Source organism: Loxodonta africana, chromosome 5 (genome assembly GCF_030014295.1).
Source record: "Loxodonta africana isolate mLoxAfr1 chromosome 5, mLoxAfr1.hap2, whole genome shotgun sequence".
Lineage (NCBI taxonomy): Eukaryota > Metazoa > Chordata > Mammalia > Proboscidea > Elephantidae > Loxodonta > Loxodonta africana.
In genome coordinates this window covers 44,325,101-44,347,363 of record NC_087346.1, presented here as the reverse complement: position 1 = coordinate 44,347,363, position 22,263 = coordinate 44,325,101, and the positions used below count along the sequence as shown (strand labels likewise).

The following is a 22,263-nucleotide window of genomic DNA, read 5'->3' as shown; positions in this document are numbered from 1 at the left end:
GTAGTTATGTGCTCAACTGCTAACCAAAACGGTGGTTTGAACTCACCAGCTGCTCCACAGGAGGAAGATGTGGCAGTCTGCTTCCATAAAGATTTACAGCCTTGGAAACCATATGGGGCAGTTCTACTCTGTCCTAAAGGATCACCAGGAGTTGGAATCAACTAGATGGTGGTGGGTTTAGTGGGGATGTGCCAGGTGCTTCCTCCATGTCTTCTTTATTCCACACATAGACAAATCTGCTCGGTTGCCATTACTTAGAGGATGTCTTCGTTATGCCTTACTAATCACCCCACTATAAAACAGGAGGAGCATCAAGATGCTTTGATCTGCTGTAGGAAAGAAAGGGTCAATATAAACTAAATCGTTGTCTTTGGAAAACTTTCTCAAAACTCAATCGGTCATTATAAAATCATGCCATATAACAAACCAGTGCCTAGAAATGCATGTTATGCTGTAAGCACACCCAGACTCCACAATGCTTAGAATTAGACTCCCCAACAGCCCTACCGAGAAGTATTTTTATATGTCAAAAGTGAATGAAAGCTAACATCTGTTTTAAAATTCTTACAGACCAAAATAATATTTATCACGCACCACAGTGGCTCTGATCAACAACCTAGGAGAAATAAGAAAGGGTGGCTAATGAATGCTCGAAATAATCATATGCCAGGGAATCTAATTCATATCCCTGCATCTTAGACCCTAGGACAAAGTATACTCACTCAAGTCCTTCTAACATTCAGTTTACATTTTATTGTTTGCTCTTCAACATCTCTTAAACACCTCTAAGAAATCACCTTTGAAATTCACTACCATAATTGCTGTAATATGTTGAGGAGGATATCTGCTATATTCGGTGCGTCAGTAATAAAAAGTTTCCATGCAATTTAAGGCTAGGAGATACTCCTCCTGAGCAACTAGTTCCTTCTTCCCTTATAATCCTTTTTCTACTTTGGAAGCTTAGCAGCTCAAAGTAAGCTTGAAGCTGAATCAAAGAAAGCACAACACCATATTTTTGCAGAGAGCTTTAGCCTTGGTCCTGAGCTTCTACTTATTACCTAAGTTGTTCAAAGTTACTGGCACAGAGGTTAAAGTGCTCAACTGCTAACTGAAAAGTCAGCGGTTAGAAACACCAGCCACTCTGTGGGAGGAAGATGTTAGCAGTCTGCTTCGTAAAGATCTACAGCCTTGGAAACCCTACAGGGCAATTCTACTCTATCCTAGAGGGCTACTATGAGTCAGAATTAACTTGACAGCAGTGGGATTGGTGTTTTTGTTGTTTGTTTTATATTCTATATTAACATAGAATCAGAATACATATAAATCTAATAAGTCAATGAAGAGCACCTACTATGTTTATGTTTGTCAAAGTGGAGGGGCAGCAAAGACAAGGAGAACTCTCAACGAGATGGCTTGACATAATGCCCACAACAGTGGACCCAGACACGCAACAGTCATGAAGATAGTGCAGGACTGGGCATGGTTTCATTTTGTTATATATAAGGCCACCGTGACTCAGAGACAACTCAGTGGCAACTAACAGCAACAACGTATTTACATAACTAATTGTTTGCTCTGAGTCTACAAAAGGTAAATATTTTAAAATGCAAGTCCGATCATGTCACTTTCAAGTTTAAAGTCCTTCCATGGCTACCACAAAACAAAACCCAAGTTTTCTTAAGTGTAATTGGCCACTGGATTTTTCAAAATGAACATATTTCCTGCCTCTCCCTTTTCCCTGCCCCCTTAAAATGTTCTGCCTATGGCAAGCCTGTTCTGGGTCTTTTGTGACGTAGAATTAGGAGGACAGTTAGACGAAGTAAGGACCAGAGAAGAAGAAAGGCTTGCAGACATTAAATAAACTCAATAATAAAGAGAATTGAGGGATGGAGGGTTGAGAGAGTAAGCCACAGAATACTTAAGAAAAACGGGGAAAGTTTTTGTAGCATGACCTAACAAGTAAAGGGATATGCATTACTCAATTTGGTCCAGTGGACTGGTGCAATAATTTCCTCAAAGACCAGGACATGTTTCTTTCTTCCATTCCTTGTCCTAAGCAGTTGGCTTTCATCCTCAGAATTGCTACCTTGTAAGCTTTACCAGGAGAGATATCACGTCTCACGTAACCATGAGGGATGAGTAAAGAACAGAACTTTCTATCTATATCTCCCTTTTTAATCAAAGAAGAAATTCTTTCCTAGGAGTTTCCCCAACCAATATCTCCCTATATCTAATTAATCAGAACTAAGCCACATGGCCATCTCTAATTGCAGGTGAGGCCAGGAAACTATTTGTCATTCTTAGGCTCTATCATGGACAGATGGTCTGAAGAGTAGGGAAGAGAGAGAAAGGACTAGTCAACCAAGTGTGTAGTGTTCATCACCATGTAAACATATTAATTAACTCTAAATACTTATTGTAAAGTTTAACTCAATTTCTAAAAGATAAATTATCTTAAAAAAATGTATTATACTCAGACAAAACTCAGGATATACTGCCTTAGTCATCTAGTCCTGCTATAACAGAAATGCCACAAGTGGATGGCTTTAACAAAAAGAAATTTATTCTCTCACAATCTGGGAGGCTAGAAGTCTGAATTCAGGGTACCAGGTCCACAGTAGGGCTTTCTCTCCCTGTTAGCTCTGGGGGAAGTTCCTTGTTATCAATTCTCCCTGGTCAAAGAGCTTCTCAGCGCAGGGATCCCCAGGCCCAAAGGACATTCTATTCTCCTGGGTCTTATTTCTTGATAGTATGAGGTTCCCGTGTCTCTCTGCTCACTTCTCTCTTTTATATCTCAAAAGAGATTGGCTTAAGAGTCAACATAATCTTGTAGATTGAGTCCTGATTTATTAACATAACTGCCTTTAATCCTGCCTCATGACCATCGTAGAGGTAGGATTTACAACACATAGGATAATCACGTCAGATGACAGAATGGTGGACAATCACACAATACCAGAAATCATGGCCTAGCCAACTAGACACATATTTTGGGGGGCTACAATTCAGTCCATGACACTAACTAAAAAAAAAAAATCAAAAAAGAGCACAAGGCAGGAATGTGAAGGAAAGTGACTGCTAAAGCTATCATGAATAAAATAGTCCCTCACTCCTCCTGAGTCCTTTTTCCTTTGCTGGTAGGGAGACCTGTCTCTATGCCAAAATATGTATTCTTTGCCCTTGGGAATAGTCAACTAACAAGAATAATTACCTAGATGATATTACAAGGCCATTTCATAAATTCAGCTTTTCCCAACCTCCTCACCTCTTCCTCAGGCAGCACCAAAACTCAATTACTACTTCTTTATGTAATTCAGACATTGAGCATACACCGTTAGTGTTATTTACGAATATTACACATAAGTGAGGAAGTTAAGTCTGGGGCTTACCCCTTTTCCAACTCTAAGGAAGGATAAATATCAGAAACAATATTAGGCCCAAAACACAGTCAACACAGCAAAACTCCCCAATGTGAAGAGAGAGAGGTGATTCGTTAATAAAGGACAACAAGCCTGCTCCTATTACAAAAGGGCCTGATTTAGACATTGACTTTGAACCAGAAAAAGAAAGAAACTACCTGAAAGGAACAAATTGAAAAGAAGTAAGGAAACCCTGGTGGCATAGTGGTTAAGTGCTATGACTGCTAACCAAAGGGTCAGCAGTTCGAATCCGCCAGGTGCTCCTTGGAAACTCTACGGGGCGGTTCTACTCTGTCCTATTGTGTCGCTATGAGTCAGAATCAACTCTATCGCACTGGGTTTGGGTTTTGGTTTAAGGAGACATCTACTTGGACTGTCACAGAACTACCCCGGAAGGGTAAAGGAGGGGACCATTCAAACCAAGTTGTCTCTGGACTATTATCTGGACTACTGAAAATCCTCTTCTGGTGCTCACTCCTGTCTGCAACCCCCTGCCCCTTAAGTGTGGCAATTTATAGCTGGTATTGGAAACTCTTCAATGCATGTTCCTAATCCAACTCTCTAGGTTCTTCATTCTGTCCCATTCCCCATTCCCACAAGGAGACCTACCTTTCCGCTGTGGAACATCAATTCTCTCCTCAAGATAAGGAAGTTAACAAAGTAAGGGAGAAGGAGTAAAGAGTAAAATCATAAGGAGAGTACATGAATTCTATCCATTATTTCAGTCTTTGCCTGGCATAAAATACTTATTTTTTAAGGGAAGAAGAGAAGTTCTCCATACCCTTTCTCTCAATTCTCTCTCTCCTCGCTCAACCACTCTACTCTTTTCTTCCATGACTCATTCTCCCTTGAAAACCAATACACCCAACCCTTAATGTCCACAGCTATGCCAATAAGGGATTTGTTTTCTTTATTGAGACCCAGAACAATTTTAAAAATAGGGCTTTCCACAACACTAAAAACAAAAGCTAACTCTTTTACATGCCCATCTCTATCATCTCTGAAGTATCAGAGGTGAATAAAGAAAGGACTTGTCAGAGGAAACTGTTCAGGAAGCCATCTAGCAAATCAGGTGGAAAGTTGGGATCATTTCCTTCCCGTTTGCAGCAATCCCAGTGTACTCTGGAGGAAGAAGGGGGAAGAAATTTTACTGATGGTGCCTTCCTCTGGCACACTAAGCCTGTACCCAAACCCCTCACATCACTGTCCCCACCCTTACCTTCCACGTGGATGATGAGGAAGTGAGTAGACCCCTCCAGTGTGGTAATATTCTGGGACACAAGGGCACCTGCCTGGACTTTTGCTGAGGCCAGAGTTGGAACAGGAAACAGGGCACCAAGATAGAGGGTCCCTATCTAGAGTTTGTTAGAGATAGATGGACAGATCAAGAAAAACATCAAAAGAGGGTTTTAATGCAAAGGACTAAGCCAAAGCATTAAATATCTAATGTCTGGAGATATTTTTCAAGATGGGAAGGGGGAACTTACTTTGGAGTCCTGGTAAATCCAGACAGGAACTTAGGGTATTTGCCTGGGAAGAACTGTAGAGAGAAAATTCCAGCAGCTGCTCCTTCAAAAAGAGGGCCCGCTCCCCCTCTAAGCGCTGGCGCTGAGGAGAAATCAAAAGAGCCGTAGAGGAGCGTCTGTGCCCCAGAGACACTCGCCCCTCCACCACCACCACCTCCCGTGAGCTTTGCTGTGCTTACCTCGTGGCCCAGACGAATGGCGGCTTCGGTGAAGCGGTGTCTCTCCACCTTAAAGTGCGCCTGCTCCTGGGCAAAGAGGGCCTGAGCTTCCTTCAGCCTCTGCTCTTCCTCCAGAAAGTATGAGCCTCAGAGGTGGGCTGGCAACTCCTCACCAGAGCTAATCTGGCAACTCCTCACCAGAGCTAATCTGCTCCTGCATGAAGGGTGCCGGCTGAGCACTGTTCCTGCCTCGTAGCGGTGACCCGTAGAAGCCCCTCGGGGCCCCTCACCTGGAAGCAGCGCTGTTGCCAGGCGATAAAGTCCCAACTCCTCTAAATCTCCTGTCGCAGCTGGACCAGCTCCTTGTCATGGTCAGTGAAGCTGATTGTGGGTTCTCTACCTAGAGGCTCCTCTGCAGGCTGGCCTGATAACAGGCCAGCATGATGATGCAGAGTCGGTATGAACAGGGTTTCAAGCCTCAAGCCCAGAGCTATATGAAATACATGTACTAACTCCAGCCCTCGCCCACACAGAGACTATCTGGGTCTCCAAGTGGAAGGGGAGGTTCTACCTTGTTTCTTCAGTACGTCTGTTTCCTTCTTGAGGCAACTCCAGTGTTCCCACAAGGCACTACAATCCAAAGCTATAGTTTCCTGGAGAGGGGAAGATAGATGGTATCCACTGGGAAAGAGGAGGAAAAATTGGGTCAGCCTTCAATGAAGACAATTCATCAAGCCTGCAGTTTTGGACCAAAGCAGAAGCCTTCTAGACTGGAATGTTACCCATCTGGCTCCTGCTGAGAGAACACCACCTCCCACTTCATAGTACAGTTGAAAAAGATATTTATAGCATCAGGAGCCTGATTCAACATCTATGTCTGCCTTTTTCTGTGCATGAAAACTCACAGTAGGACTGTCCCAAGGGCAACCCAGAAGTCCCACCACATCCCTGTCTAGTCTGGTCAGCAACTGCCTGAGTTCTTCATTTTCCTTGGAAACTGCTGCCACTTGGTTCTCGAGGTTTCTCACCACTGTTTGGAACAACTCTCCCTCTTTCCTAAAAAATGGAACAGGACAGGTGGGAGTAAGAGAATAGCTCAAAACTAATCAAAGCATTCCAGCTCACTTCTCCTCTCCCTTACATTCTGGTCTCCCTGCTCCCTATCACAAAAGCTAGTCCCTTCCTACTTGCTGTTAGCTTTGCCAATTTTCCACGTGGTCTGCTTCCCATTGGACTGCTTCAGGTTGTTGAGAATATCAATCTCTAGGTAGGAAAGGAGGAAAGAGAGGGTGTGTGGGTGGCATGGATGGTGAGGAACTTTCTCCTGTGAAAGCTTCTCTTCACCACTCAGAGACTGACTTCCCTGGCAGTTCCGCCATTCCCCCTGCATCTCCTGCACCCGCTCCTTGAGCTTCCCCAGCTCCTTCTCCTTTCTCTTCAACTCAGAGTCATACTGTGCCTTCTGGCTGATTAGCAGCTGTTGCAATCGCTTCACCTGGTTGGGGGTGGGAAGGTAGAGGAAACCATGGAAGAGGAAAGGCATAATAAGCAGCACTCCCAGAGCCACAGGGAGGGGACTCACACACTGGGCAAGTGGAGGAAACTGTTATGGAAAGCATGCCACCCTCCCCTGCCACCCGAAGCCATGGCCTGGAACTCTACCTCTTGCCAAGCCTTGTCCAGGTCAGAGCACAACCCCTTGTTCCTTTCCTCCAGCTCTTGTTCCTGGGCCTGCACGGCAGCAATCTTCTGCTGACATATCTGTACCTGAACCTGGAGCCAGGCAGGAAGAGCAGGCTTTTCTGAGACAGAGATTCTCAGACATTAGTGGGCGTCAAGATCATCTGGAGGACTTATTACAACAGATTACAGAGCCCACCCACTATTATTTCTGATTCAGTCGGTCTGGGGTTGGCTCCCAGAATTTGTATCTCGAACAAGTTCCCTGAGTCTCTGGGTAGTGCAAACATTTAACACACTCAGCGGCTAACTGAATAGTTTTAGGTTCAAGTCCACCCCAAGGTGCCTCAGAAGAAATACCTGGCAATCTACTTCCAAAATATCAGACACTGAAAACCCTATGGAGCACAGTTTTACTCTGACACACATGGGGTCACCATGAGTCAGAATTGACTCATGGCAACTAGGTACCAAGTTCCCAGGCCATGCCGACGTGCTGGTCCAGAAACCACACTTGGAGAACCACTGCTCTAAGCCCTACCTTGCCACTTTACCATCCATTTCCTTTCAGATCCTGAGCAGCCTTCATTGGCAGGAAGTGATTCTGGGCATTTTAACTCCTCTCTATGCCTGTTCTATTGATTCTTAACCTTCAGGGAGTGATAAGGTAGTTGCTCACCACCCTTGGAGGCCATTTCATAGAGTGGTTGAGAATGCACAAGGTCTGATGCTAGAGCTGGATTCAAGTCCTGCCTCTGCTGCTTGCAAATTATGACCTTAGCAAGTTGCTGACTTCTGAGCTGCTGCCTCTCCTCATCTATGGGATGGGGATAAAATCTTGCCTCCTAGAGAACACATGCCAAATGCTTAGCTCAGGGCCCAGCATCCAGTGCGTAAACTATCATTGTCAGTTATTAGCATTACTGTTGGGATAATCTTTTCATACAAGAGCTGCTCTTTTCAGTTGTCTCCATGCCATGCACTGTCATCTAATCTATCCAACAGTCCTGCCAAGTAGTGTGAAGGCCCCAAAGTCCTATCTTCAATAGTTCCTGACTCCTCTGCTTCCATTTTTCTAATTCTAGTCCCCATAATCTCTCTCCTGAACTACTATGAGCCCCCTAAATAACTTCTTTGACAAAATCCTCTCTGCCAAATTCACTTCCCACTTGAGCATCCAAGCCCTCTTCCTAAAGCCCAGTTAGAATCAGAAACCCTCCACGGATTGCCCAATATGGTCAGAATTTTTTTATTGTGAACAGATAAGTGGGGTGGCCCTGGAGGAAGAGAAGGGTTCTCTCGATCCCCCTCTGCTTAGATCAGTTGCCCCCTCCAGCTGGACTTGTTGAAGTCCTGCCTGTCCTCCAGAGGTCAAAGCCAAGTTCCTTCCTCTTCCTGGTTCTCTCATTTCATTCACCCTTCTTCCCTAAATTCTCATAGTACTTTGTGTTCTATCAATATCATTATAGTGTTCCTTGAATTAGAGATAAAAGTACATGTCATTCTCAAGATCGGGAGGTCTCTAAAGCCAGGAACCAGACACCTTCTTCTTTATATCCCCTAAAATTCCCAGCACTGTGCTAGTATTAAAGAAATAATTATTCTACACCTGTTTTGAAAAGTATTTTTAAATGTCTTGGAAGTCATGAATGTTTCTCCTCACAGAACAATTCTTCAGCTTGTTTTTTATGTTTCTGTGTTTTTATTTTGTGCTCACCATACTTTGTAGTCTCCTTTGGGAAGTCTGGACAAGGGCACAGAGAGTGGGCCTTCTGCTCCCTGGGCCAGCCTCAAGATAGCAGAAGTCCATTTGAAGTCTCGCCTCCAGTGCTCACTCATTGAACCTCAAAGCTCCCGAGACTTCCATTTACTTATTCCACAAATACTTCTCTAAATCCCTTTTGCTTTTCTAAACCCATTGCTGTTGAGTCGGTTCCTACTCATAGCAACCCTATACGACAGAGTAGAACTGCCCCACAGGGCTTCCAAAGTGCAGCTGGTAGATTCGGACTACTGACCTTTTGGTTAGCAGCTGTAACTTTAAACCACTGTGCCACCGGGGCTCCTTTGCTTTTCTAGTAGCAATAATTTAACCTTCATGGGAGAAATCCCAGGCCACAAGCTCTGCCACTCAGGGCCAGGCACACTAATGCCTCTGACAGCACATGTATTTGGCCATCTGCCTATGTATTTTGTGTCCCTTCCCTAGATTAACAATTTACATTTTTATAAGAAAGCACACTTTCCAAAGTCCTTGCATAGAGGCCACTTGCTCCTAATCTTTGCAGCACACTGGAATCCCCTGTAGTTTTTAACCCCTCCCTATGTCCAGGTTGTACCCCATACCAATTAAACCAGGATGGGGATGGGGAGCCAGACATCCTTGTATTTTTTTTTTAAAGAGGCCCCAGTAATTTCATGTAAAGCAAGCTCTGAGAACCACCGGGCAGACTGTAATCGTTCCCCACTTTTTTGAGGTAAAGAAAATCCCTGCCTCTCTCTCTCTTTAGTGCCCACCACAATACTGAGGATAAGAGACACAAAGCCCAGAAGATCCATTAAGGCTCTCAATCTCTTACCTGGAGTGCACCCTGCCGACCACGAAGGGAGTCCAAATCTTTGAAACACTTCTGCTGTCCATCCACACTGCAATCCTGAATGGTTCAAACCAAAAAACAACAACAAAAAGACTAATTGCCATTGAGTCAATTCTGGAGGGTTCAAAGTAGGTTCCCAGAGCAACCTCCTCCCAATCGAGTGCAGACTTCCCCACCCTGCATCCCCCATCAGAGATCAGGATATGGAGGAAATTAAGGTCACCAAGTCTCACTAAGATGCCAGCAATGTCCTCTTAAGCCAAAGCACCCTCCTCACCTTATACAAATAGCTCTCCATTTTGTAGATTCAGAGCAAAGCATCCCATTGGGGTAAACTGGACCTAGCTGAGCACCAGGAATAGTTAAGTAGGAAAGTATTAGTGTTCAGAAGTGGAAAAGGAAATAGAGAAAAGCCAGGTAGACACAGCAAAGGGAGGAGGAGTACCCTTGAGGTGGTAGGCTATCACTGAGGTAAAGGAAGCATACCTGCAGAGCAGAAAATCCATGCCGGCCAGGACACAGCTAGGGAAAAGTGAAAGTAAGCAATGAAAGGGCCCCGGCTGTTACCTGCCATCAGGGCCATTCCTCCTGAGGGTCCATGATGTCTCCTGAAACAAGAAAAGTGTTGACAGGAGCAGGAATTCCTCTAGCTTTCTGCAGATCAGCCATAAAGTTAAGGAAGGGGCTGGAGCCTGCCCAAGCATTACTTAATTTAACTGGAATTACAATCCCCGACCTTCGTCCATAATGACAGAAATCTTTAAACTGAAAAATATTTCGGGGATCAAATAGTCAATTTTTCTTATTTTACTAATAAGGGAAATAACTCAGAGTCACATACTTCTTAAGAGGCAAAGCCAGAAATAATGCAAGTATCTTAATTCCACATTAATTTTTTTCCACTGTACCATATGTCCCTACTCACTAATCTTCTTCTTCCATCTCTCATCTATTTCTTTCCTACTCAGATAGCCAGCAAAGCTAGAGATTGGGTTCTTACCTAGACAGTCTCAGAAAGCTGTATTTCCCAGAAGTACTCTTTTTTAAGGCCTACTAGCTTTCTCATTGGATCGTTTTGAGGCCTTTAACCAAAAAAAAAGGAAGAAAATGTGTGAAAGGAAAGTAACAGGAGTGGCTGATCGATCTCTTTCCACCTTATTAATTCTGAAGGTTTCCAACGTGCGGACAGCAGACTCCCAGAGCCAGCTTAGTTACTCATTGGTTCTCAACCTCGTCTGCATATTAGAAAGGCCAAAGGAGCTTTTAAAAAGTCCCCACGGCCAAGCTGTGCATCAGACCAATAAAATCAGAATCTCTGAATGGAAAACCCAACAGCAGGATTGTTAAACCTTCCCAGGTGATTTCAATGCACAGACCCACTGCTCTAACAAGCCACATGTTAGCTCCTCTCTCTGATCAGCTGGTCTGTAAAAGCTCTAGGTGGGAAACAGCCGAAAATGAGAGAAGGCAGTTCTTTGGCAGCAATGTAAAAAGTTAAGCTGCCAGCGATTAGAGAATAAAGTCACACTTTAATTTTAAAAGAAAGCCTCTATTTTATAGGGTCAGTCACTGCTCCCTGTTTCAGCTTTATTCTTCCTTTCGTGTTTTATAAAATTATAGAGATGAAGAAAGCAATAATCCTAACTGGATCAACACTGCTCACCATTAGGGGGAATACCATGTCCTTTTTTCCCAGTCCTTGGTGAACTCCTGGAGTTGAAATAAACCTATACTTGCCCCTCTATCTGTCTGCTAAGCTGACTGCCTTGGCCATCAGTTCTTTCTTCTTACCTCCACTCCCCCAGACCAGCACGTTCTCCTGTTGAGGCTCATCTAAGAGGTCACCTGCACGGAATAAATATGAGAAGGCTTCATGAGAGAAGCATTTGTCCGGTTAGCATTTATGACCACCTCAAAGACATATAGGTTGGGTGTTATCAGCTGGCTAGAATCTGGATAGTAGAAAAGGATCGGGAAGGTAGTTCACAAGGGAAGAGAAAACAGGTAAGAAAGCATATGTCTGTTAGAAGCCCACGATATTACACTGGAACTGCTCAAATATATGACCGAGCATTTATCTTTGACTGCTGCTACGCAAATTAGACTGTATTTCAGCTGTGTCACTAACTAGCCCTGTATCCTCAGAAGTTTTTAAACTCCATTAGCCTCAGCATGCTCACCTGTAAAACAGGGAGATCAATGTCTACCTTGAAGGGTTTACTGAAAGATTACTGATCTTGTGTGCAAGTGCCTAGTATGGTAAATAGAAATAATAAAACCAAAACAAACCCGTTGCCATCGAGTCGATTCCGACTCACAGCAAACCTACATATAGGCACTCAATAAGTAATAATAATAGCAATTGTATCAGCGGTAGCAGTAGTAGTGGCTGTTGGTATTGGGGTGTATTGACAAAGAAATAGCTGAAAGCTCTCTATTTTATTCAGTTTTTAGTTTTTTGGTAAAAGCTTTATGTAATATTCACAGATATGCAACTAAAGGTTACAATAATTATAAAAGAAATTTCTTTAAGAAATCCCTTTAATTCCTGTTCAGTGTGCCAAATTGCTTTTTTTTTTTTTTTAATCAACTTGATATCATCCTCATCCCTGTCTACATTGTGGAACTACACTTCCCAGAACCTCTTTCCAGTATGGTTCAGGGTTAGCTTCTGCCAATGAGGCATTCCCAAAAGATCTGAGGAGAAGCAGCCATTATTCTCAGCAGCAGCTGTTTTCAGGCAGATGAGATCACTTTTGGCAGCACTTCTTGGCTTTCTGGGCTTCTCCTAAGAATCACCTGTTATAGGCAGGCAGCTGAGATCACCAGCAGAAGCTTCCAGTGGCTGCAGACATCCTCCTGAGAATAACTCACTTCAGGGCTCCATGAAGCTAGGGTCATTGGTAGTAGCTCTCCTGCAATCCTTCACTTTCAGACTTGCAGAAAAAATTATCTTCTAAACTTTCTTTCCCACAGCCCTTCCAATGCTCTGAATTAGCTTTTTTCCTCCTCAAAATACTAGAGTGGCCTCTGTTTCCTAACCATCCCTGGCACACTCAGGATAAAAACATCCAGTGCATTTATTCAGCAATTCCAAAGAATATTTTTTAGTGTCTGATACCTGCCAGGCCCTGTGCTAGATGCTAGAGATTGCAGTGATAAGCCAAATAGGTAGCTTCTGTCTTCACTGTGCATGTATTTATATCCTACCAAGAAACACGTTATAAAAAATAATAAGCTAGTAAATATATATCATAACAAGTGCTATAAAGCAAGATTACAGGGTGCTAAGAAAGAGGAAAATAAGAGGATTTTTTTTCAAAAATAGGGTAAAGTAAGAGTTGGGATTGGTAAACTGCCATTATCAGCAACAAGAGTAATTCAGTGCTACATTACTCATTGAAAGATCTTTGGTAAACTCTTTGGAAATATGTAGAATTACTTAAATGTCCTTAAGGCTTCTGAATTGTATGATATGATGACATATCACAACAGAGGTCACAATGTATTAAAGTCACAGTAAATATCTTTCAGATGTTAGAAACCTAATAGGACAAAATATTTCATCTTAGCTATATCATGCAAGGATTTGGGTCATCAGTGAAATGAAAAAAATGGCTGGACATAGATATAGCTTTTTTGCACACACTGGGATATATTGGGATTACGAAGTGAGATTAACTGGAGAGGAGGAGGGGACAAGCAAAGCAGAGTAGGTAACTGTTCTGGGTAATTCTAGTCAAGAAAAGACAGTGTTTATATTGTTTGCACATATTAATACCATTTGTCAATTAATGGCTAAAACAAGTACTCATTTTGTTTTATAAACTAGTCCAGATTAGAGAGAGACTATCAATATTTTTCACTATTGGGATATGATACTAACTATATGCAATATAAAAAAAAATTTTTTTATATGCAAATTACAAGGATACATGTGCTTTTTCTTTCAGCATTTCATGTTAATGTTAACGTAGTTAACAATAATAATTAACATTATATTAGTAACTTTTTAAAATAATATTTTATTAAGTTTTTGGCAAAGTTTACCCAGCAAGTTAGGTTTTCATTTGACAATTTCCACACAAATTGTTCAGTAACATTAGTTACAATTATTACAATGTGTCAGCATTCTCTTTAATTGTATTCACTTTGTTCCCTTTCCAGTACTCTAGTTTCCCTCCCCCCCGCCCCCTTATGTTCTCATCTTTGCTTTTGAGTAATCGTTGATTTTTTGGTGTCATATTGATGGTTTTTAAGCAGGGCACCAATCTAACAGGTAATGTCCTTTCTTTTGTGTGCTATCTGCTGTTTTGCTAAAAGGTGATCTCAGGGCCATAGTAGTAACTTTTTGATAAAAGAAAAAAATCATGAATGGGCAAACATCAGGCTCCATCTTAACTAAGGGGGAGGTGAGTACCCAAACTCCTCCTATGTTTGGGAAACTAACCGAAACAACAGGTTTACGAGTTTCCTAAAAGAAATGCCTTCTATCCAAGACCAAAAAGAAAAAAGATAAAATAATCCAGGCAGAAGAAACAGCCTTGAGAAATCTAGAGATAAGTTATCCTGTTGGAGAATCTGAAAAAAAAGTTCAACAGGGCTGGATTTTAAAGTTCAATGTTAAGAGCTATAATAGATGAGGTCTGAGAATTAAACAGGAGCATATTTTACAGGACCTGATAGGCTCTGCTAGGGAGTTCGAACTTTATCCTAAGAACAATTTGGAGCCATTGAAGAGTGTAAACCAGTAGAGCAGTAGAATCAGTTTTGCATTTTGGAAATTTCTCTCTGACTGCCATGTGGAGAATAGAAAAGAAGGGGAGAAACATTGAAGGAAGAGGGGCCATATGAAAGATTTTTGCCATAATTCAGGTAAAACTTATAGCAGTCATCACTATGGCAGTGAGCCCCTTTCTGTATTTACTACTTTTGCATTTCATTTAGAATTGTGTTCCTAACGCCAAAAATACTGTCTATGTTTTAAAGCACTACTCCAAGTTAATCTTAGTAGCTGAATTTCTGGTACATGATAACTAATGTACTTAAAAATAATTGATTACTAGACTGCCCCTCTGTTGATTGTCTTCACAATATCTCTCCAGTCATGTCATGCTGTCCTCATCTGTTATTAGGTGCCGCTGAGTCACTTCTTACTCACACAAACCCTATGTACTACAGAAAAGAGCTCTGCCTGGTCCTGTACCATCCTCACAATCATTGATATGTTTGGGCCCACTGTTGCAGCCACTGTATCAATCCATCTCATTTAGGGTCTTCCTCATTTTCACTGACCCTCTACTTTACCAAACATGATGTCCTTCTCCAGGGACTGACTGGTCCCTCCTAATAACATACCCAAAGTATATAAGATGAAGTCTTTCCATGATTGCTACTAAGGAGCATTCTGTTTGTACTTCTTCCAAGACAGATTTGTTCATTTTCTGCCAGTTCATGGTATACTCAATATTCTTCATTAATACCATAATTCAAATGCATCAGTTCTTCTTTAGTCTTCCCTTATTCATTGTCCAGCTTTTACATACATATATGGTAATTGAAAATACCATGGCATGGGTCAGGCACATCTTAGTCCTCAAAGTGACATCTTTGCTTTTTAACACTTTAAAGAGGTCTTTTGCAGCAGATTTGCCCAATGCAATGCATCGTTTGATTTCTTGATTTCATTGACTGTGGATCCAAGTAAAATAAAATCCTTGACAACTTCAATATTTTCTCTGTTTAAAATGATTGTTGTCATGGATTGAATTACGTCTCCCCCAAAAATGTGTGTATCAGTTTGGGTGGGCCATGATTCCCGATATTGTGTGATTTTCTTATATGTTGTAAATCCTGCCTCTATGATGTTAGTGAGGGAAGATAGGTGGTAGTTGTGTTAGGAAGGCAGGACTCAACCTACAAGACTGGATTGTGTCTTGAGGCAATCTCTTGAGATATAAAAGAGGGAAGCAAGCAGAGAGACGGGGGACCTCATACCACCAAGAAAACAGTGCCAGGAGCAGATCATGTCCTTTGGGCCCGGGGTTCCTGTACAGAGAAGCTCCTTGTCTCAGAGAACATTGATGAGAAGGCCAACAGAGAGAGAAAGACTTCCCCTGGAGTTGACACCCTGAATTTGGACTTTTAGCCTACTTTACTGTGAGAAAATAAACTTCTTTTTGTCAAAGCCATCCACTTGTGGTATTTCTGTTATAGCAGCACTAGATGACTAAGACAATTGTCTTAGTTACTAGTGCTGCTATAACAGAAATACCGCAAATGAGTGGCTTTAGCAAACAGAAATTTATTTTCTCACAGTTTAGGAGGCTAGAAGTCAAAATTCAGGGTATTGACTCTAGGGGAAGGCTTTCCCTCTCTGTTAGCTCTGGAGGAAGGTCCTTGCCTCTTTTGAGTTCCTACTCCTGGGTGATCTTCATGTGGCTTGGCATCTCTCTCCCCCATCTCTTCTCTGCTCACTTGTTTAATAACTTTTGTATCTCAAAAGAGATTGACTCAAGATACACTCTATACTAATCCTTTCTCATTAACATAACAAACACAATCCATTCTCAAATGAGATTATAACCACATAGAGGTTTTACAAAACATATATTGGGGGGACATAATGCAATCTATAACATTCCACACTTTGGCCAAAAAAATTCATGCCCTTGCCATATGCAAAACACATTCACCCTATCATATCATTTCAAAAGTCTTAAATCACCTGCAAATCCAAAATCTCATCTTCTGAATCATCTAAATAATGTGGGTGATATATTAGTCCTATTCCATTCTGGGACAAAATTCCTCTTCACTTGTAAACATGTGAAATCTAGAATAGAAGTTATTGGTATCCAAACTATAATGATGGAACTAGCACAAGGCAGACATTTTCATTACAAATGGGAGAAATTGGAGGGAAAGAAAGGATAACAGCCATCAAGCAAGTCCAAACCCCAGCAGAGCAAACTACATTTGTGGTCAAGACTTGAAAATAATGCTCTTTTCTGTGAGACCACTTGGACAATGGCTCTGCCCTCTAGACTCTGGGAGTTGGCCATGCTCTCTGGATTCTGGATGGAGGCCTTTGATCCTGCGCTTCAGCTCAGCCTTCCAGGCCCTCTAGGATGACAACTCTGTTCCCTCTGCTTTCGGTGGCCCGATTCTCCTAGTCCATCTAAGTGGCAACCCCACCCCTTCAACCCCTACAGGCTACATTCTTCTGCCCCTTGGACATAGCAGCCCTGTCCTCTCAACTTTGGGTGATGGCCCATCCCCCTGGCACATCTTAATGGCAGCCCCACGCTCTGGAACCAAGTTGGCTTAAGATCCAAATCTTTCAAATTCAGGAGCCTGTGACCCCACCCTTTGAGATCCAGGAGACTGTGGCCCCACCCTTTGAGATCCAGGAGACTGTGGCCTCATACTTTCAAACCAAGAAGGCCCTGCTTCCCATGATCCGACCAATGATTCTGCTGATCTCTGAAGTGCTCCAGGGATGCTCCTTTTCTTTTCTTGGAAGACAACAGTTGTAGCTCCTTTGGCCTATTCCCTGTCTGTAGAATTCCAAGAGGCAGACAGAGTTCTTTCCTTTCATTCTTTCTCTGTCCCCTTCAGTCTAAGCTGATGAGTTTTATGGTGTGGTAGTTGATTAGATCCACCAGTACCAGGCTAAATCTCTTTAACAAAAGTTTGTGTAGCTGGTTCCTATCAGGAGGAGGTTAAAGATGTCCCAAGTGTCTAACTTTTACCACTCCATCATCTCTAATATCAACTACTCCCTCTTGCTTCAGTACTCTCCCTCCTGCCTTTGGGTTCCCTAATTCACTGCAACATCTCAGAGAACTCACAGACCATATAAAGGAAGTGGCTCATGCGGTTGTAGAGGTTGGCAAGTCCCAAATTTGTAGGTCAGTCACAGACTTCTCCCTGACCCTCAATATCTGCCCAAAGGCACTCAGCTTTCTCATTCTGTAGGCTACGAAGTCCTCTGTGCCTCTCCTGTTGGTCTCTGATTTGGGTCTCTGCTATGCGTCTCTCCTTCTTCAGTAGTGGTGGGTTCTCTGCTCTGGAATTGGTTCTCTTTTAAGGCAAAACTGATCAATCTTTTTGGTGGGCCACAATTATCTTATTTTCACAGCCCCACCCAATCACCTGGATGGGAGTCACAAGACCATGGCTAGAAAGGCCACATACCAAAGCAATCAATCGTACCTTAGTGTCCACTTCCAGAGAACCCAGCCTCTGACAATGGGTTACATGGCCTAAGTGACTGTGACTTCACAGCATCCCAGCTCTGTGACCCTAGAATCAGCAATCAGCCTTCTCCCTCTAGCTTTAATTAGAACATTTTTAAGGATGGACTCTGATTGGCCCTCCTTGGTTTACATTGAATCCCCTGGCTAATTACAAAGGCTGTGAAGTCAGGGGCTGTGTTTGATAATACTACCAGGACTGCATAGAGTAAGATAGGGACAGTTATCCACAGAAAGGAAAAGATTACCCACTATAATGTTTGGCATCGATATCTGAGGGATCTTTCTAAAATACAAATCTAAATCTGTTTTTCTTTTGTTTAAATGTCATCAACTTCCTCATCATTTATGGCACAGTGTTGATGAAAAATATTCATCATAACACAATATGCTCTGAAGGGCACAGATCCTGCTGAAATGCTCCCCCATTTTTGTGGGATATATCACTTAAGAATGATTTCTGCTTCAAATACTGACTGCCATAGAGCCAATTCCAACTCATAGTAACTGTATAGGACAGGGTAGACCTGCCCCATGGGATTTCCAAGGAGCAGCTGGTGGATTCAAACTGCCGACCTTTTAGTTAGCAGCCAAACACTTAATCACTGCACCACCAAGGCTCCACCTACCTCAGATAGGAGACTGTTTTTTGCGTAAAAAAATATCCAGAGGAATGCAGTTGCTGCCTTTGGTCCAACTGCCCAAACATGTCAGGACAAGCCAACATCTTGGCAGTTCTCATGACTTTTCATTCACGGTCGAAATATGGCTGGTAAGGTTCTAGAGGAAGGGGACACACCTAAGCTTCCCCAAAACTACTCCTCACATGCCCCACCAGATTTCCACTAGCAACTCATGGCCAGAAATGAGTCACATGAAAACCCCTAGCTGCAAGAGAGACAATAGAGAAAGTGAGCCTCTTGAAAGAATTCTCAAGAAGAAGGGTTTAGAATTTAATCTAGATAAGAAGTAAAGTTAGGACATGAGAGGGTTAGGAACAGTGAAAATGTCATAGAATTGTAGATTCCAGTGAGGTGAAAGATTATTTGGAGTCAGGGTACCGGATGGAAGAAACTAAAATGATAGGAGGTAGTGAGTAAAAAAAAAAAAGTGAGTAGAGCATGGGAATCTTGAGATCGTAGAGTAGGTTGAAGTTATTTGCAATAATAAGGTATAGGGTAGGGGCTTAGGAGTCAGGGGCTTAAATGGAGGAGTGAGTGGAGGGCAAGATCAATGGAGAAGAGGGGGACACAAAACTAACCAGAGAGATACTTCTGTCTTAACAGGTTTTACAGGACTAGCAATCAAGTGCCTGGTACAGAGTAAAAAAAAAGAAAAAAAAAATTTTTTTTTTCATAGATAAAAGAATATTTATCTGCAATCCTGATGGCTCTCCTGAGATCTAGATCCGTTTATCAAGTAGTTTACTCTTCTCCAAAGTCCTGCAGGTGCCTAAATCTCAACATGCTTGAAGGTAACATCATAATCTCTCACTTTTAAGCACCTCTTGTATTCTCTGGTTTAGGTCAATACATTTAGTTATTCAAGCCAAAAGTCTAAGAGTTGTCCTTGACTCCTTGACCCTCTCACAACTTACAGTTTACAAGGCTCAATAATTCTGTTGGCATCCTCTTACCATCCTGCAATAGTAAGTCATCCTTTCCTAAATCATATGGTGGAGGACAGCCCAGGACACCACCTGTGCTGACTGTTCTGAAACCCTCAGCTGCCACATTAACCTGACTATACCATTCCTGTTTCTTTCTGCACAGTCCCTCTGTATTCTCTAATGATGACTTTAACTTTAGCACCCACTGCTAATCACTTTGTTCTCTTACTGATTCTAAGTTCAATTCCAGTAAAAAAAAGAATTCAATCGACCCAATTCATATTTTCAGGCCAGGTTACATTACAAATTACTTACCAAGCTATAGATTAGCTGATTTAGTTCAGGTAAATGCTGCCAGTATAATCACTGGCCACATCTATGCAAAAAAATAGTCTACCCCTACTCCTCTGAGTATGCAGTCAAGTGAAAGGCAGATATATCAAGGAAGGAGCACTGGGCATTAAAGACACTGTGGTAGATCCACTATGGTGGCACTCTGAATGTTCAATTACATCCTTACTCTCTAACAGCGTAGATCACATGTCATTGTTGTTGTTAATTGCCATTGAGTCAGCTTGGACTCATGGTGACCTTATGTATAACAGAACAAAACATTCCCAGTCCTATGCCAACACCTTCTAATGTAGTAATCCATATGCACTTCATGTGGCACCTCCTAGATTTAAATTTGTGAATTCAAGGGCTATGTCTTGGTTATCTCCATATCTTCTAGTCCATTAACTCTATATCCTCAGTTGTTAAATCACATTATGGCAGTGTAAAAGGAACATTCACACTTAGGGTCTTGGACCTGAACCATCCCACTTCCCAACTCTCACCATGCGTCAATTTGTCCTCATGACTGGCTGTGCCTTTTCTCCTGATAACTCCAGCTGTTTTCTAGACTGCAAATCCTGTGAGGGAAATATAGTGACTTTTATTTACTGCTGTATTTACTGCCCAGAACCTTTTTTTTTTTTTTTATCCCCAGAACCTTACTCCACAGCCCAACACGTAATGGATTGATTGGTGAATATTAATTAACTAGGTAACTACTGAGCATTCTGAGCATTGGTCCTGGATCTGTCTGTTTGGCTCCATTTTTATGGCTCTTTAATCCTTTCTGATATGACAGTTTCTGCAGCTCGGTCTACTGATTATTCACCTTTCCTACCTTTATTTCATACCTTCCCCAAGTCCATGATAGGAAGCATTGACAAGATACAGCGCATTGCTCAGGTAGGCATGCAATTCACCTTTAGCAAACAAACCGTTTTCATGGAAATATGACTGACCACCTTATAGGCACAGTGCTTTTAGCTCCCACTGCTAATCACTTTGTTCTCTTAGTGATTCTAAGCTCAATCCCAATAAAAAAAGAATTCAATCAGCCCAATTCCTATTAATGATTATGTGCTTTTCCTCACCCCTGCCATTATCATGTGCAAGTATAAATGAAATAAGCTAATTTAATAATCATGTAAATATTACCACTAATAATTATATATTTTTTATAGGCCTAAGAAATTTTAATATGGTTCTATGTTCAAGTGCTTAGTGTTCAGGAAGGGTTTTTTTAGTTGATACAAACTCCAAGTATTTTTTCCTTCTTTCTTTTAACTCCTAATACTCATATTTTGCACGTTACATCTCATTAGCATCCCTAATACAGAGGGAAAATATAAGGAGAAAAGGAAGTAAAATTCAAATTTATTAACTAAGTGGTTTGCCCATAAAGCTACCAAAAAACCAAACCAAACCCAGTGCCGTCGAGTCAATTCTGACTCATAGTGACCCTATAGGACAGAGTAGAACTGCCCCGCATAAAGCTAGAAGTTAAAAAAAAAAAAAATTGAATAAAAAACTGGTAAAAGGGGTTGGAGGTTGAAATCAGTAATTAGAAATGAAGTGTGGGAACTGACCTATGGAATACCTTTAGTAGGACCACCCCTATTTTCCATCAGAATAGATTTTTGGGAGCCAGCTATAGCATTCTCTATATGGTAGGCCAATTTTTCCCAGCAAAAGGAAACATGCACTCTCAGCATGGAGCATTTCACAGGTGCCAGAGAGAGTCTGGGCTGGGGGAAGATGTGATGGAAATGAGCCAGAAGAGTGAATTATACACGTTTGAGTTGAAGCTGCTCCTGGCAAGCTGTAAATTATGAGACAGTCATTTATAAGAGAGTCCATAATTGCTAGAGGAACTTGTGTGTTAATCATCAGGAGACAGATTCAATTAAAAAAAAAAAAAAATTAGTTCCAGTTTAAGTACGTTTCCCCTCCCTTCCCAAATCAATTATTGGCTATTCTCTGTAGATGATTGAGGAATGATAGCAACTTAATTAGCTATTTTTCCTTTTAAGAATATCACATTGCTCTGATTCAACTACACCCATACCCATACCCATTCAAATGCAAGCACAAGTCATCTTGGGAGGTCTGTGATTACAATGTAGATTTCAATGAATTCCTAAACTAGCCCTGCTGTTCAAATAAAATGAAAATACAAAACATAATTTTAAAACTTATTCTGAAGATTAAACTCTTCATGGATAGAAAACACCTTTCTCTAATTCTACAGTTACTACATTAGACTGAAATTTGTGTACAAGAAAATCAGAAAACATTAGTTGTATTTATACGAAGCATAGGCTTGCCTTACTCATATACCAATGTAAAAAAAAAATTAATGTAAAGAATAACAAATATCATCCAGATGGAAATACTAACCACATTTTAAAATACAAGTCAATTGCTAGACATGTTAATTTTATCTTCTTAGTTTCTTTTAGTGAACTATTTTATGTGTCCTTGTTTGCTATGGGAAACCCTGATGGCTTAACAGTAAAGTGCTATGGCTGTTAAACAAAAGGTCTGCAGCTCAAAACCACCAGGTGCTCCTTGGAAGCTCTATGGGGCAGCTCTATTCTGTCCTATAGAGTCACTATGAGTTGGAATCAACTCGATGGCAACGGGTTTAGTTTTTGTTTTGTTTTTTTTGCTATGACAGAGG

General features: G+C 41.7%; 2 long non-coding RNA genes across 3 annotated transcripts; both read right to left on the bottom strand.

Moving 5' to 3' along the window:
- Window positions 1–1,338: 1,338 nt before the first annotated feature.
- On the bottom strand, window positions 1,339–9,633 carry LOC111750775 (uncharacterized). Of its 2 annotated transcripts, XR_010322042.1 has the most exons (6): window positions 9,363–9,633; window positions 6,766–6,876; window positions 5,675–6,598; window positions 5,125–5,527; window positions 4,907–5,027; window positions 1,339–4,774 (listed from the first exon to the last, which is right to left on the bottom strand). It is a non-coding gene; the product is annotated as an uncharacterized LOC111750775 (long non-coding RNA). The 2 variants fall into 2 exon arrangements; XR_010322041.1 differs by having other exon boundaries at window positions 5,125–6,598.
- Window positions 9,634–9,919: 286 nt separating this feature from the next.
- Window positions 9,920–20,690, bottom strand: LOC135231427 (uncharacterized). Its single transcript, XR_010322040.1, has 3 exons — window positions 20,087–20,690; window positions 10,381–11,225; window positions 9,920–9,988 (listed from the first exon to the last, which is right to left on the bottom strand). It is a non-coding gene; the product is annotated as an uncharacterized LOC135231427 (long non-coding RNA).
- Window positions 20,691–22,263: the final 1,573 nt, after the last annotated feature.